The 13,125-nt window shown below is 42.1% G+C and overlaps 1 protein-coding gene and 1 long non-coding RNA gene across 5 annotated transcripts in view; one reads left to right on the top strand and one right to left on the bottom strand.

Annotated features, from left to right (window-relative positions):
- Positions 1-1,299: 1,299 nt before the first annotated feature.
- LOC138743200 (uncharacterized) lies at positions 1,300-10,829 on the bottom strand. The gene is made up of 3 exons (XR_011344721.1): positions 10,614-10,829; positions 2,229-2,316; positions 1,300-1,871 (listed from the first exon to the last, which is right to left on the bottom strand). It is a non-coding gene; the product is annotated as an uncharacterized lncRNA (long non-coding RNA).
- Positions 10,824-13,125, top strand: part of slc36a1 (solute carrier family 36 member 1) — a 63,361-nt gene continuing 61,059 nt past the window's right edge. For 3 of the 4 annotated variants that reach the window (XM_069898150.1, XM_069898153.1, XM_069898151.1), the window contains exon 1: positions 10,827-11,016. The gene's annotated coding sequence lies outside the window, so the exon portion shown is untranslated. Of the gene's footprint in view, positions 11,017-13,125 lie in introns of all 4 variants that reach the window. The other variant, XM_069898152.1, reaches the window with a different exon arrangement.

A 13,125-nucleotide genomic window follows, 5' to 3' on the forward strand; every position in this document is an offset into this window, starting at 1 on the left:
TAGTTTTTTATTTCCTTGTGCTTCAAGCTTACTCCGTAAGTGAGCAAAAGCTTATTTTGTACATTCCATCCTGCTTTTCAAATCTGTCAGTATTCTTTTCCCTAACATTGAATGAAAACTTACTGAAATGTTCAAATTAAACGGTTCTTATCCTCCCTCTGTAGCTCTAGTGGGAGATTGACAGGCCCCTTCTGATAATAATGTATGTATGAAAAACTGCATGTCAAAATCAAAGCATATCATTACACTGGACAATGAAGATTTTGCTTCTTGACACTTTTAGGTGTATTTTATGGATTTTCGGCTACTGATCACAAAAATCACTTTAAAGTTTTCCTATCACATGCTGTTTTAGCTATAATTTTTTTTGTGATTTCCTGTCATATTTAAGTCCAGTTCAAGCAGACTTTACCTTTTATCTTTACAAAACCATGAAGGCAACGTGTCATTGAAAATTCATTATTCTGAATTCGCACTTGGACGTCTTCCCTGCTGTTCAGTTTTGAACATGGTGAAATAATTCACCAGGGCATTGTGACCATGGAAAAATGGTATCAGGGTGATGTAATTCATCAATGCTGGCCGATTATTGTTGGACACTAGCATGAAAGGCATCAGATGCTGAATACAAATGAAAATCTGCAGCAAAACATTTTTAGGTCAGTCTAACTCACGCAATGTGTCAGCATCATTATGCTAAATTCAATAAAAGAATTTAATGTTTCTCCAACTTCCTATGTGATACGGCAAATCTGAAATTATCTTTGTATCAGCTTGACATCGGCTATCATAATCCCCAATTTATTTTCAGGAAGAAAACCTTTTGGGGGAAAAAAATTGTTGTTCAGTGTTATCAATGCATATAATCTGATGCTGTGATTATAGAGTGATTCAAAGTTTTACATGTTTAGAGATTGGATATTTAAAGAAATACCATGTGATTGTTTTGTGCTTTTTTGTGAGATTTCTGTTCAAGGTGATGAATGTCTGTATTGACTTCAGGTGACAGTCGTCAAGGCTAATTATGATGGGAGGTTCAGTGTTAAGAACTCAATGGGAGTATACCACAGACAAAATATTTCAAAATCAAATAATTTTTATTATTAATAAAATAAAATCTTCTTACTTAATTCTAAACAACCCCAACTATGCAAGTGTGTGTGTGTGTTAAAACCCAAACCATTAAAGTTTAAGCTTGATTCTGAAGAAATAATTTTAAAATTCAGTCTCAGGAAGCTTTTGTGTTAAAACTTAGTCTTTACTGCTGTTCAAATGCAATTATAGAGAAAGTATGAGGCATCAGTTTATACAAATCTTTATTACAAAATTGCTCAAAAGCAATAATGAAGTATTTTGAAACATCCAATTAACAGACCTCTTTAAAACTCACAAATTTCTTGTAGAGTTGTGTTCAGAGCAATGTTTCGACATACAAGTGATTTTCTCTCTTACATGGAGATTTTGGAATCTGTGTTCCACATGAAAAATCTGTCCTCTTTTCCAAAGAGACAGTGAAGTTATTTTTTTCCACAATGATTTCAAAAACCCAGACAAAGGACTACATGAAAAGACCATCAAAAATGGACCCAGTAGAATTCTTCAAAACTACTTTTCCAGTGTTCCTCCTTTTCACAAGGAGAAAATAAGCAGCATTTTGTTACTGCATTTCAATCCTGTGTGACTTACAGGATGGTCAAGCCCCTTCAATCCTCACCAGAATGGCTAGGCGTCTTCTGGTTTCGAAAAACCTCTCATTTGAGCAATATGTTTTTCTCAAAAAAAATCTCATTACATGACATGTGACATCATTTCTGTTTCTGCTTCATTTCTCCAAAAGCATGAATCATGGCAGATGGCCTTTTCTGGATAATCTGTTAATCATTGAATTAGAAGTCCTGTTAGTTTGAACAGATGCTAGCAGATTGCTGTGTGTACACACAAATGCTTTTAAGCCAACACCCATTGTTCTTCAGTTTAAATTAAGAAGCCATTTCAGCTTTTTATGGCTCTATTTTCCCAGACGCTTCGAATCCGAAAATGGCCTCTCTCTGAGTGTCTCTGTGTGACCCTGAATCCAGCCCACAATTCCCCTATTAAAAATTATATATATATATATTCTATAACTTAACTTTACTAAGAAATATATATTTAAAATTTTGACTTTAAAGATTAATATCAGCACAAATCCATTCCATTCAGGTACTCGTCAAGGTGTAGAATGTACTGACCAAGGTCAGAGGAGGTGGGTTGGTGGCCTGGGTTAAGTCATAAGAATTCCAGAAGACATTGGAAAAGATCCTCAAACGAACTTGGTACCTGAAGTTGAAACATACAGGATTAAAAGTAATTTTTAAATTTAGACATACAGTACTGTAACAGGCCCTTCCAGCCCATAAGCCCATGCTACCGGATTACACCCAATTAACAAACAACCTTGTGTATCTAATCCAAACCTTGACCAAGTGATGAGGGATAAAGAGTAGATATAATAACGGGCTGTTTCAAGAATAGTCCTATGAAGCTATGTTGTGGCCATATCTTTTTTTTATAAGCAACGTGGATGGAAAAATGTACACATACTTGGAAACTGAGAATAATTTACAAAAGACATACATAATGGGAATTAGCCAATGTTAAATGGAATTGAGTGAATTGCTAGAAGAATGAAAACTATGATAACAGCAGAATTAGGACTTCAACAGAAGATGCATTATTTGAAAGAGAGGAAAGCTGGAATATTTCTGGTGGCAGCCACACTTCAAGCAATTGGCCAAGAATGGCAAAACAAACTTGAGGGCACTTTGAGGCAAATGAGACATTTCTAAAGGGCATGCAATGTCCCAAAGAAGGTTATCAATTCTTCCTTTAAATCCTTGAAACTTTAGATGTCCAGATTCTCAATTAGCATAAGAAACCTCTAACTATTCATTTCCTATTTTGCTGTGAAGCATCATTCATTTAAATCTTGCATTTTTACCAAAACTTTCCTCATTGTTTTCAATTTCTACTACCTTGAACAATCGAGATATCCATGCCAAGTTAGACAAGATTTCATGTGGAAATTGTATAGTCACTCCAAATCCAGCTGTCAACATCTGATGTTGTAATGGAGGATTTAGACCAGCTTATGCAAGAGGGATGCAGTTGAATCGGAAGACATTATCTAATTTACACCATGAGGCCCAGAGATGCAGTTTTATTTTGTTGGTCATAGACTGTCAGGAGACCTTGAAGATAATTAAATCATTTATTCAAAGAGATAAGCTATGAGTAAACAATTTTTGGGTAATATAAGCCACGGTCCCACTGCTGAAGTTTGAGACTCTCTGAGAGGTGGCAACGTCTGTCAGCAAGAAGAACTTCTAGACTCCAACCAACATCCCGGTCAGGGGAGGTGGAGAAGCTGCTACCGGCGCCCAGACAACCTACAAGTGTGCAGTCGTTGCCTCGCTTCGGCAGATGGGACAGTCCAGGCATTGATAAGTATAATTGGGAAGGGCTTGCACATTGTAATTTGAATTCAGTTTTAGATTTAGTAATAAAGATTTGTATAAACTGAAGTGCTCTCCGTGTGTGTGTCTGTTTTCTTTCGGTAGCTCAAACCTAAAACGAACCAAGTGAGAAGTATAAGTTTACCCAGGACAGATGTCCACTTCACAAAACCTGATATGATTAAATGTAAACATAACTGGATTTGTTCCATGCTTGTCTACAGAGATAGCCAACAGTACTTAATGATCAACAGGCAGAAGTGCTTGGCTGATATACAAGGTTACACAATGGAGACCAAGTCTTTGTTCAAGATTTACTAGATTTTAATAGAAATGGTTAGCATAGAGGGTGGCAAGGTTAGTTCAGCAGTTAGGGCAATGCTGTTACAGCACCAGTGACCGGTGTTCAAATCCATTGATATCTGTAAGGAATTTGTATGTTCTACCCGTGTCTGCATGGATTTTCCCCAGGTGCTCTGGCTTCCTCCCATTGTTCAAAACGTACCAGGAGGTTTAGGTCAACTGGGTATAATTAGGCTCATGGGCTTAAAGGGCCTGTAACTGCACAGTATATTTAAATTTAAAGAGCTTTCAAGAAATGGATCATTGTTTCTATAACCAAGTTGACCTGCTGATTGCCATGAGCACTGAAGAAAGGAAAAACTTCTGATTTTGGAGGATGCATTCAGGGGAAGACATGAAGGCAATGTATAGCTGAAGTGAAACAAATGTATGTTTTGTCACGGGAAGTATTACATCTTGATTTCAAGGTGGATGCAAATGGCCTTGTAATCAGAGAAGGTAAAGGCAGAGACAATCCACCAATGGCACTGTCTAAAATTGGTGTGCTAGAGTTGCAAAGGTTGTGACACAGATATGGAGCAAGGATCCACAAACTGCACATGACGAACCCAAGCTTAGCCAGTGAAGGTCTCTCTGTTAATTATGTTACCATGCACAAGTTGAAATTGTCCTGTCAAATACTATTATGACTGTGTGGCTCAGTACGATGACAATATTGTCTATAAATTCGCTGAAGAGCCGATGAGTCAGCATACAGGAGGGAACTGAAATCTTGGCTGAATGGAGCACCAACAATAACCTCATATTTAACGCGCCAAAACCAAGGAGCTGATTAGTGTATGATCCAGTGATCACTGGGGAAAGCGGGTGAGCAAATTTAAGTTCTTGAGAGTCATTATTTCAGAGGATCTTTCCTGGAGCCACACACCCTCCAAAGAGTTGACATTAATATTGACCTCTCTGGCTTTCGTTAAAACCCCCTCCCCCACTTCTTCCCTCATCGCCTTCCTCCAGCTCTGTTTTCTCTCCGCCTTCCCTGTCTCTTTCGCACAAACATGATAAATTCTTATGTCGTCCCTTATCATATCCAATCAACACCTTTTGTTGGTCTGGATTCCTCCCGAGCAAGCATTATCTGAATTCTGAGATTTCCTGCTTCTGGCTCATTCTTCTTATTTCTTGAAGAAGGGCTCAGGCCCAAAATGTCACCAATATATTTTTGCTTTTTTGGACACTGAAAAGACTGGCTGAGTTCTTCCTGAATTTCTGTTTTCGCTGGAGGAACTCAGCTGGTCTTGCAGCAGCCATAGGAAATAAAGATATAATCAACATCATATCTCTAGCTCCAATGAAGATATAACCAATGTTTTAGGTTTGCGTCCTTCCTCAAGACAAACGGCTTCCACCTCGAGGAAGGGCTCAGGTCCAAAACGTTGATATCTTTACCTCCTGTAGATGTCACGAGACAGGCTGAGCTCCTCCATCGTTTGTGTTTTGAAAGCTATTCTGTGAACCTCGGAATGAAACCTTTCTCAAGTTTCTACTTTATTGACATTAACAGGAACTCTCAGCTAACATTCCCAAAGTGCCCCTTATTTTGGCATTAAAATGGTGTGATCTTTTTGATTGTGCTAGTTGCAAATGGTGTGACAGCTTCACTTCGAAAGTGCACAGAAAAGCTGGCCAAGTTTCACAATGTAATCCTAGGGTGGGAGACACAGGCAACCACAAATGTTGGTATCAGGAGCAAAACAAAATTCAACTGCTCGGAGAATTCAGCGTGTCGAGCAACATCTGTGAAGACAAGACGGTTTGGGCCGAGATCCCGTATCGTGACACACTTGACTTGATGCAGACTATTTCTGAACCTCTGATTTCCTCCACTGGTTTAGGTTTTGCTCCAGATTACAATATCTGCAGTTGTTAGCATAATTTTATGCAGACATAGCTTCAGCATGACACATCCTATGATCCAGTTCAAAATGTGCAAGATTTGCAACCAACTTTTAAAGGTGCATGCTCACTAGATGCAATACTCTTAATTGCAAGGAATTGCTTTGTTTTATTTATTCAAGGGATAAGGGCTTTGCAGGTTATGTTAGCATTTAATTGCCCATCCTTTATGCCCTTGAGAAGATGGTGGTGAGCTGCCTTCTTGAAATACCGTCACCCTTAAGTGTGGCTGTTCCCACAATGCTGCTCGGAAGTGATTTCCTGGATTTTGTTCCAGCCACGACGAGGGAACGACGATATATTTCCAAGTCAGGATGGTGTGTGGCTTCATGAGCAACTTGCAGGGGAGGTGGTTTTTTTCCACATTTTTGCTCCTTTTGGACTTTGAGCTGATAGAGATTGTGCGTTTGGAAGGTGCTGCACCAGCAGTTGGTAAGTGGCTGCGGTGCATCCTGCAGCTGGTAAAACCTGCTGACAATGTTTATCAGTGGTGGAATGAGTGAATAGTTCTGAATGGAATGCTTATCTCCTTCGTTAACTTCAATATCTCAGGGGTCAAACAATTCACAGCCATCTATTACAAAGCTGGATTATACCTTACCCTTGTCCTTGAAGAAGAATGAGGGGAGATTTGATAGAGGTAATTATATTATAAAGGAGATGCACAGAGTAAATGTCGACAGGCTTTTTTCCACTGAGGGGAGGTGAGATGCAAACCAGAGGACATGGGTTAAAGGTGAAAGGAGAAAGGTTTAGGGGGAACATGAGGAGGTACTTCTTCACACAGAGAGTGGTGGGACTGTTGAATGAGCTGCCAGCTGAAGTTGTGAATGCAGGCTCAATTTTAACATGCAAAGAAGAATTTGGACACTACATGGATGGGAGAGGTATGGAGGGCTATGGACTGGGTGCAGTTCAATGGGATCAGGCAAAAAAAATGGTTTGGCACAGACTAGAAGGGTTAAAGGGACATGTTTCTGAGCTGCATTGTTCTATGGTTCCATGGGAAACCACCTCGCTGAACACCTATGTGCTCTCTGTGGGTCTAAATTCAAGCTTCCTTCAGCTAAGATTTTAACTCCACCAACATGTCTGTTCTTGGCCTCATCGAGGCTCAAAGTAGACTTGAGGAACAACACATCATATTTTTCCTGGAATGCCTTAAACCTAATGTCATGAACATTGATATTTCAGATTTTAAGTAACCTCCACCACATCGGGTTCTACTGTTTCCATCTCCTCCTGACCCACTCTTGCATTTAATTTTTCCCTAATTTTCACCTCCCACTTTGCAGTGGTCTCTCCCTCTACTACCTCTCCATCTCTAGCATCTGTCCTCTATCATCGCTGGAACCCTTCCCCACCTTCTTTCCTTTTTATATTTGTAATATCCCCACCTTTTGTCTTGAAAAAAGGTTCAGACACAAAATGTTGACTATTTCTACCCATGAATGGCCTGCTGAATTCCTCCAGCAATTCTTTGTTTGCCTTTTGACAAAGATGATCCTGTTTTGAATCAAAACTTTTTTTTCTATTTGATTCAAATTGGTGTGAGCACGGCTGAGCTGATGTGAAACTAGTTAAAATATTACCAGTGTACATGAAATACACTGGTAATCTGTCATTTTAGCTCAAAGTCTCTGCTCAGACTGTGAACAGAGGCAACATAAGCAAGGGAATTAGCATTCATCCACTTGTTATCTTTAAATTTTGATAAAAATTAATGATTGAAAAATCCAAAATATTACAGATCAAATTTAAAAATGTTTTTGAATGGGATCTTAAAAAAAAATCTTAAGAAGTCAAAATTTGACAATGATACCAATTCTCACACAAGAACAAAGAGAAGTGAAAGTCTTTCAAGTTCCACATTGCAAACTCCAGTGTCAAACTGGGAATTTATCCTCCTGTGGGAGTATCAGAACACAACAAACCACTCTGTAATTTGACTCTGTTCTGCTTTTCAATTAGTCCAAGACAGAATTGTCACTTCATGATCCATTCTAGTTCTGGGTTTCTCAAGAGACAACAAAAAAATGTATAAATCTTAATTTTTAAAAATTTGAATGATGCAGAACAGTAGAAGGCTCTTCTGGCCCATGAAAACTCTGCCACCCCAGTTACACCCAATTAACCTACCCACCCCATTTGTTTTGAAGGGTGGAAAGAAACCAGGGCACCTGGAGAAAACTCACTTGTGTCATGGGAAGAACGTTCAAACTCCTTACAGACATCTGCGTTAGAGGCATAGAGATTATCGAATAATAATTTATAAATTTAAAAGAAACATTGACTGGATGGACAGTCACAATCTTTACCCCAGAGTAAAAATATCACATACAAGAGGACATTTACAGAGAACATTACTCTGGAATATTGTGCGGTCCTCTGTTAACCTTCTCCCCACAATCCTTCCCAACCTCACAATCATAACCCTTTAATTTTTTTTTAAATGTCTTAATTGCATCAGACTCCACTACCACCCCCAGCAATACATTTGTTTAAGATAAAGGTGGTGAGACACCGAGATGGAAATTTAAAGAACCACAGGGCAATTATTATTTACACAGAGTGGAGGTACCTGGAACCTTCACCAGATGTAACAGTGGAATTCTACAATTGTAGAATTAAAGAGGCTTTTCGAAGGACACGTGAATATGCAGGGAATAGATGAATTTTCAAGCAGCAGAGCTTTAGCTTAACTTGTGCACCTTGTTTGGCGCATACATTGTGGGGTGAAGAGCCTGTTCTTGTGCTGTACCATTTAAAGGATGCCATCACTGACATGAAGGATACGAGTGGATACCTATCTGGTCAGCTTAGGCCAGAAGCCTTGTGTCCAGATTTAGTACACAAAATTGATGGATGTGTTCTCCAAAATGAGTTTTAGGGAGGTGATCTGAAATTGGATTAAACTTATAGAACATAGAATAATACAGAACAGACCCTTTGGCCCTCAATGTTGTGTCGACAGATGTATCCCTTCCTAAATAAAAAAAAACTACTAAACCTTCCCTACCCTATAACCCTCTAATTTTATTTCATCCATGTGTCTGTCTAAGAGTCTCTTAAATGCCCCCAATGTTTCAGCCTCCACTGGCAAGGCAATCCAGGTACCTACAACTCTGTAAAAAAAACCTTATCCCTGATGTCTCCACTAAACTTCCCTCCCTTAACTTTGTACATGTGTCCTCTGGTGTTTGCTAATTCTGCCCTAGAAAACACCTATCTATGCCTCTCATAATCTTGTCAAGTCTCCTCTCAATCTTCTCTGCTCCAAAGGGAAAAGTCCCAGCTCTGGTAATCTTGCCTCATAAGGCTTGTTTCCCACACTAGGCCACATCCTGGTAAATCTCTGCATCCTCTCCATAGCTTCCACATTCTTCCTATAATGAGATGATCAGAATTGAACACAATACTCGAAGAGTGGTCTCTCCACAGACATTCGTAGTATATACAAATCAATGGGTGGGAAACAGATAGCTACCCCAACAAGCAGGGCAGGGTTGCCTTCTCTCTCCAGTCTTATTTGTGTGGTGCATAGAGACCTTTGCTGAATCAATCAGGAAGGACAAGGGCATGAGTGATGCTGCCAGGTAGTGAAGGCACACAAGTCAAGACCTCGCTGTACATGGACATCATTGTCTTTGTTCAGACATGATTGGTCCTCAGCATCTATGGCTATTTCAAGTTTGTCTTGAGCACTAGTGTCACCCAGAAGAGCAAGGCAATGCTCTTCTGTATCTAGTCTAACCACTCCACCATCCCCCTTTCAGGCAAATATGACAGCCTGAAGGTGCTGGGGAATCTGGATTGGAGGGGCTGAGGCGTATACCATGAATTGGCTGGAGTGGATCGCAAAGATCTTCCAGAAATTGGGTCCATGGGTGTGATGCTCCCTCACAATAACAGGAAAGAACCTGGTCATCAGGTACGAGGAGCTTTCTGTACAGCTGTACTTGGTACAGGTGGGACTCTCGTGCCGCATCTCCACCCTGGCTGTCACCAGAGCAGATTTGTGGCTCATATGGGGATCCATGTTGGCAAGGGTCCATAAAATCACCATATACAAGTCATCAAACAATGGGGGCAAGCGCACACCCAACATGGTGCTCATCCTGATGATCACCTTCATGTGTGGCTCCATCAGGATGTGCGTTGAACCAAAGTAAGAAGGCACCAAGCGCCGCTAATATGCTGAAGTGCTACCTGTCCCAGGTGTGGGAATAAAAGGCCTGCCCCTGTTGCCGCACAGTATCCCATTCAGATGGACATTTCCGCATCACCTAGCCTTCGTGGAAACGTTTTTTCCAACATAAACCGTCAGGTGGTGGTCGGCGCAGAACATCCTGCAAGACCCTGAGAGAGGAGGACTCCGTGAACACCGTGGAGTGGTTCCAAGAGCAGATGGCCCAGGTCATCTGGCAGAGCGCCAGTGCTCACAAACAAAGCACCAGGACTTGCCTGGCTGGCAGTGAGAGGCACCCTCCCAGTTAGACCCTTCCTGTCGAGCCGGAACATCACCCACGATGAACAATGTCCCAAAGTGAGGGGCTGGGGGGAGGAGTGGGGGAGGTGATGAAGAATGGGCAGAGAAGTGCCCTTGTCATAGTTCACCTCCTGCACACCCGGGTCAGACACCCAGAACTGCTGGGAAGGCCATGGACTCTGCGGGAAACCTGCTGGGTGTTTCAGCGCTGGGTGATGGCACAGTCCAGGCTGCACTGGGCCTTTGGGCCACCGTCTGGAGTCCTGACTGAGACCGGGGAAAGGGGGAATGAACGACCCCAGGTGCCACCAACCATGGCTGTGACTCGGGAGCTGAGAGAGGGCCAGAGGCTTGGGGCAGTTCACGCCACGACTCACAGCAGCAAACGAACCAGCCAGGACGACTGCAGCCATTGCATGCACTCGAAACGCCTTTCAGCCGAGAGCGAGGGCTCCTCTCCGCCGGTCAGCTGACCGCCACGTGACAATGCGCGGGGGCACGTGACCGCCCGGCCCGTCAAGGTGGAGCGGGTTCGTCGCTGAAGATCGGTGCGGTCAGCTGACCGCCACGTCACAATGCGCGCGTGGGGGCCCGCACTCTAAATGCCTTTCAGCCGAGAGCGACTCTCCGCCGGTCAGCTGACCGCCACGTGACAATGCGCGGGGGGCACGTGACCGCCCGGCCCGGCGGCTCAAGGTGGAGGCGGGTTCGTCGCTGGAGATGGTGCTGGCGAGGTGGGGCAGCGCGGCCCCGGCGTCTTGAGATGAGCGGAGCGGAGAGGTGAGAAGAGCAGCCGGCGAGGCGTCTCTGTTTCCCCCTCCCACTCCCCGCCTCCGGCTCGTCTCGGCACCGTTTTAATCTGTAGCCCTCTCTGGCTGAAGCTCGGATTCCCCCTTTCAAGTCTCGCCCCGTCTCCTTCCTGCTTGAGCTCGGTCCCTCTGTTCTGCTGCATCCACATCCACTGGGGATGTTCCCACCACCACCTCTGTTCCCTGGAGACTGTCCCCTGACATCTCTGCTCTCTGTCCTCCCTTGCCTGGTCTTAATATTTGCTTTCTTCTGACCAAGTGTCATATTTTGATGATGACCCTGGAGTCATTATCAGTAATGTGCCTTCGTACACAGCAATGTGGGGAAAATCTTGGATCAGTTAGCATAATTACTCATCTTGTGGTTGTTTGCACTGAACACCTCCCCCCACCGCCGCCCCCCCCCCCCCCCCCCCCACCGTGCAGAATGTGTGGCCCTAGGCAGTTGTGGAAGCCAGGTCATTTGATTTATTTAAAGGAGAGATCAAAGGCTGGGCTGTGGAACTGAGTGGATAAATTGATCAGCTCGTGGTTGAATGGAGGGGCAAATTTGATGGGCTGAATAGTCTATTTCTACTCCTATGTCTTGTGGTTTTATAAATGTAATCTACATTTATTAGTATAGTGTAATATTGAGGAGTGGTGCATTGTCGGTAGCATTTTCTGTCAGATGAGATGTTAAGCTAAACTTCACTCTGCCCTTCCAGGTGAACCATTATTCCCTAAAATTATTTTGAACAAAATTCGGATTTTTTGTTGGTGTAAAGCTGAACACGATGGAGAACCCTGTTTCGTTGGGTTGTACTTGTTAAATTAGACGACAATAAACATGAACACTTTGTGTCCACATTGTTGAAACTAAACTATCTGGTCATCGATAATTAAGTATATTGTTCACAAATTAACAGATGTTCTTCCTGTATTATAAAAAGATTAGACATTTTTCAAAGGATGTGAAATGTTTGGGTATTGGACTTGAAACTGCAAGAATATAATTTTTCTTGCATTCTAGCAACAGGTCTTTTTGAAAGTTAAATGCATTAATTTATTTGGCAAAACAACACCACATAATATTCATCCTCCATATACTTTTAAAGTGACATTTATTCTTTGATTCATCCTTCATACTTGGAACAGTGCAAAGTTCCGATCATGTAGACGAACTATTTGTAAAAATGATTCTTGCCTATTCCAGTGTAAGTAATCATTCAATGGTATGCTTAAATCTTGTGATCAAAACCTTGTTATCCTCTAAAAAATTTTATTCCTTCACTCATTAGAAAAATTATGAATATTGTTAGCTACATTGTCATGTAAGTCAATAATATACTGTAGGTATCAATGGCTTTTACTAAGGACGTGCAGTTGCCGAATCCTGTTTAGAGATCCTAGATATCTTGCACTAAGTTCCTTGTTACTTGCATAAATTTTCATTCTAGAAAGTTGAACATTTTATTAAAGACTAGCAGGATACCTGGCATTGCCTGGGAAATAAAACACTCAGTTGTTGACTACATGGTTGAAACAAAAAACTTCATGGTAATGCTGCATACATATATTTTTTCAAACACATCATTTGTATTCTTTGTAACAGAGATGCACGGTTCAAATTAGGAAATGTTTGGGCTCTGCTGTGGGGCCAGCAGCAGCATTTTCAATGTCTGTGGAGGCTTGGCCAGTTGTTTCTATTGGAACAACATATCGATGGTGTTTTCTTCCACTTCCGTGCTCCACAATGTCGGCATACCTCTGACATGGAGCCAATCACAACTGCATTATGGAAGAATACTCAATGTTAACCGAGTAATTGATTGCAGCATTTAGGAGGTTGGCTGTAGTAAATGGTGCTGCGCTTCAGCCTTTCTTCTTTCTCGGCAGACTCTCGTTGTCTGCTCAAGGGATGCCTGGCGGCATCAGCACTGAGGTGGGTTTGGTGTTGTTCCTTAGTTTCCTGTCTGCTCCTTGTTTGTTTGGAGGCCTGAGCACTGAAGTGGGCCTAGGTTTGCTGTTCTGTTTCCTGTTGCCTGCCCCTTGCCTGTCTGGAGGCCTGAGCACTGGTCATTTTTAGAGTGCTCCATAT

This window comes from Narcine bancroftii, chromosome 9, assembly GCF_036971445.1.
Source record: "Narcine bancroftii isolate sNarBan1 chromosome 9, sNarBan1.hap1, whole genome shotgun sequence".
Taxonomy (NCBI): Eukaryota; Metazoa; Chordata; class Chondrichthyes; order Torpediniformes; family Narcinidae; genus Narcine; species Narcine bancroftii.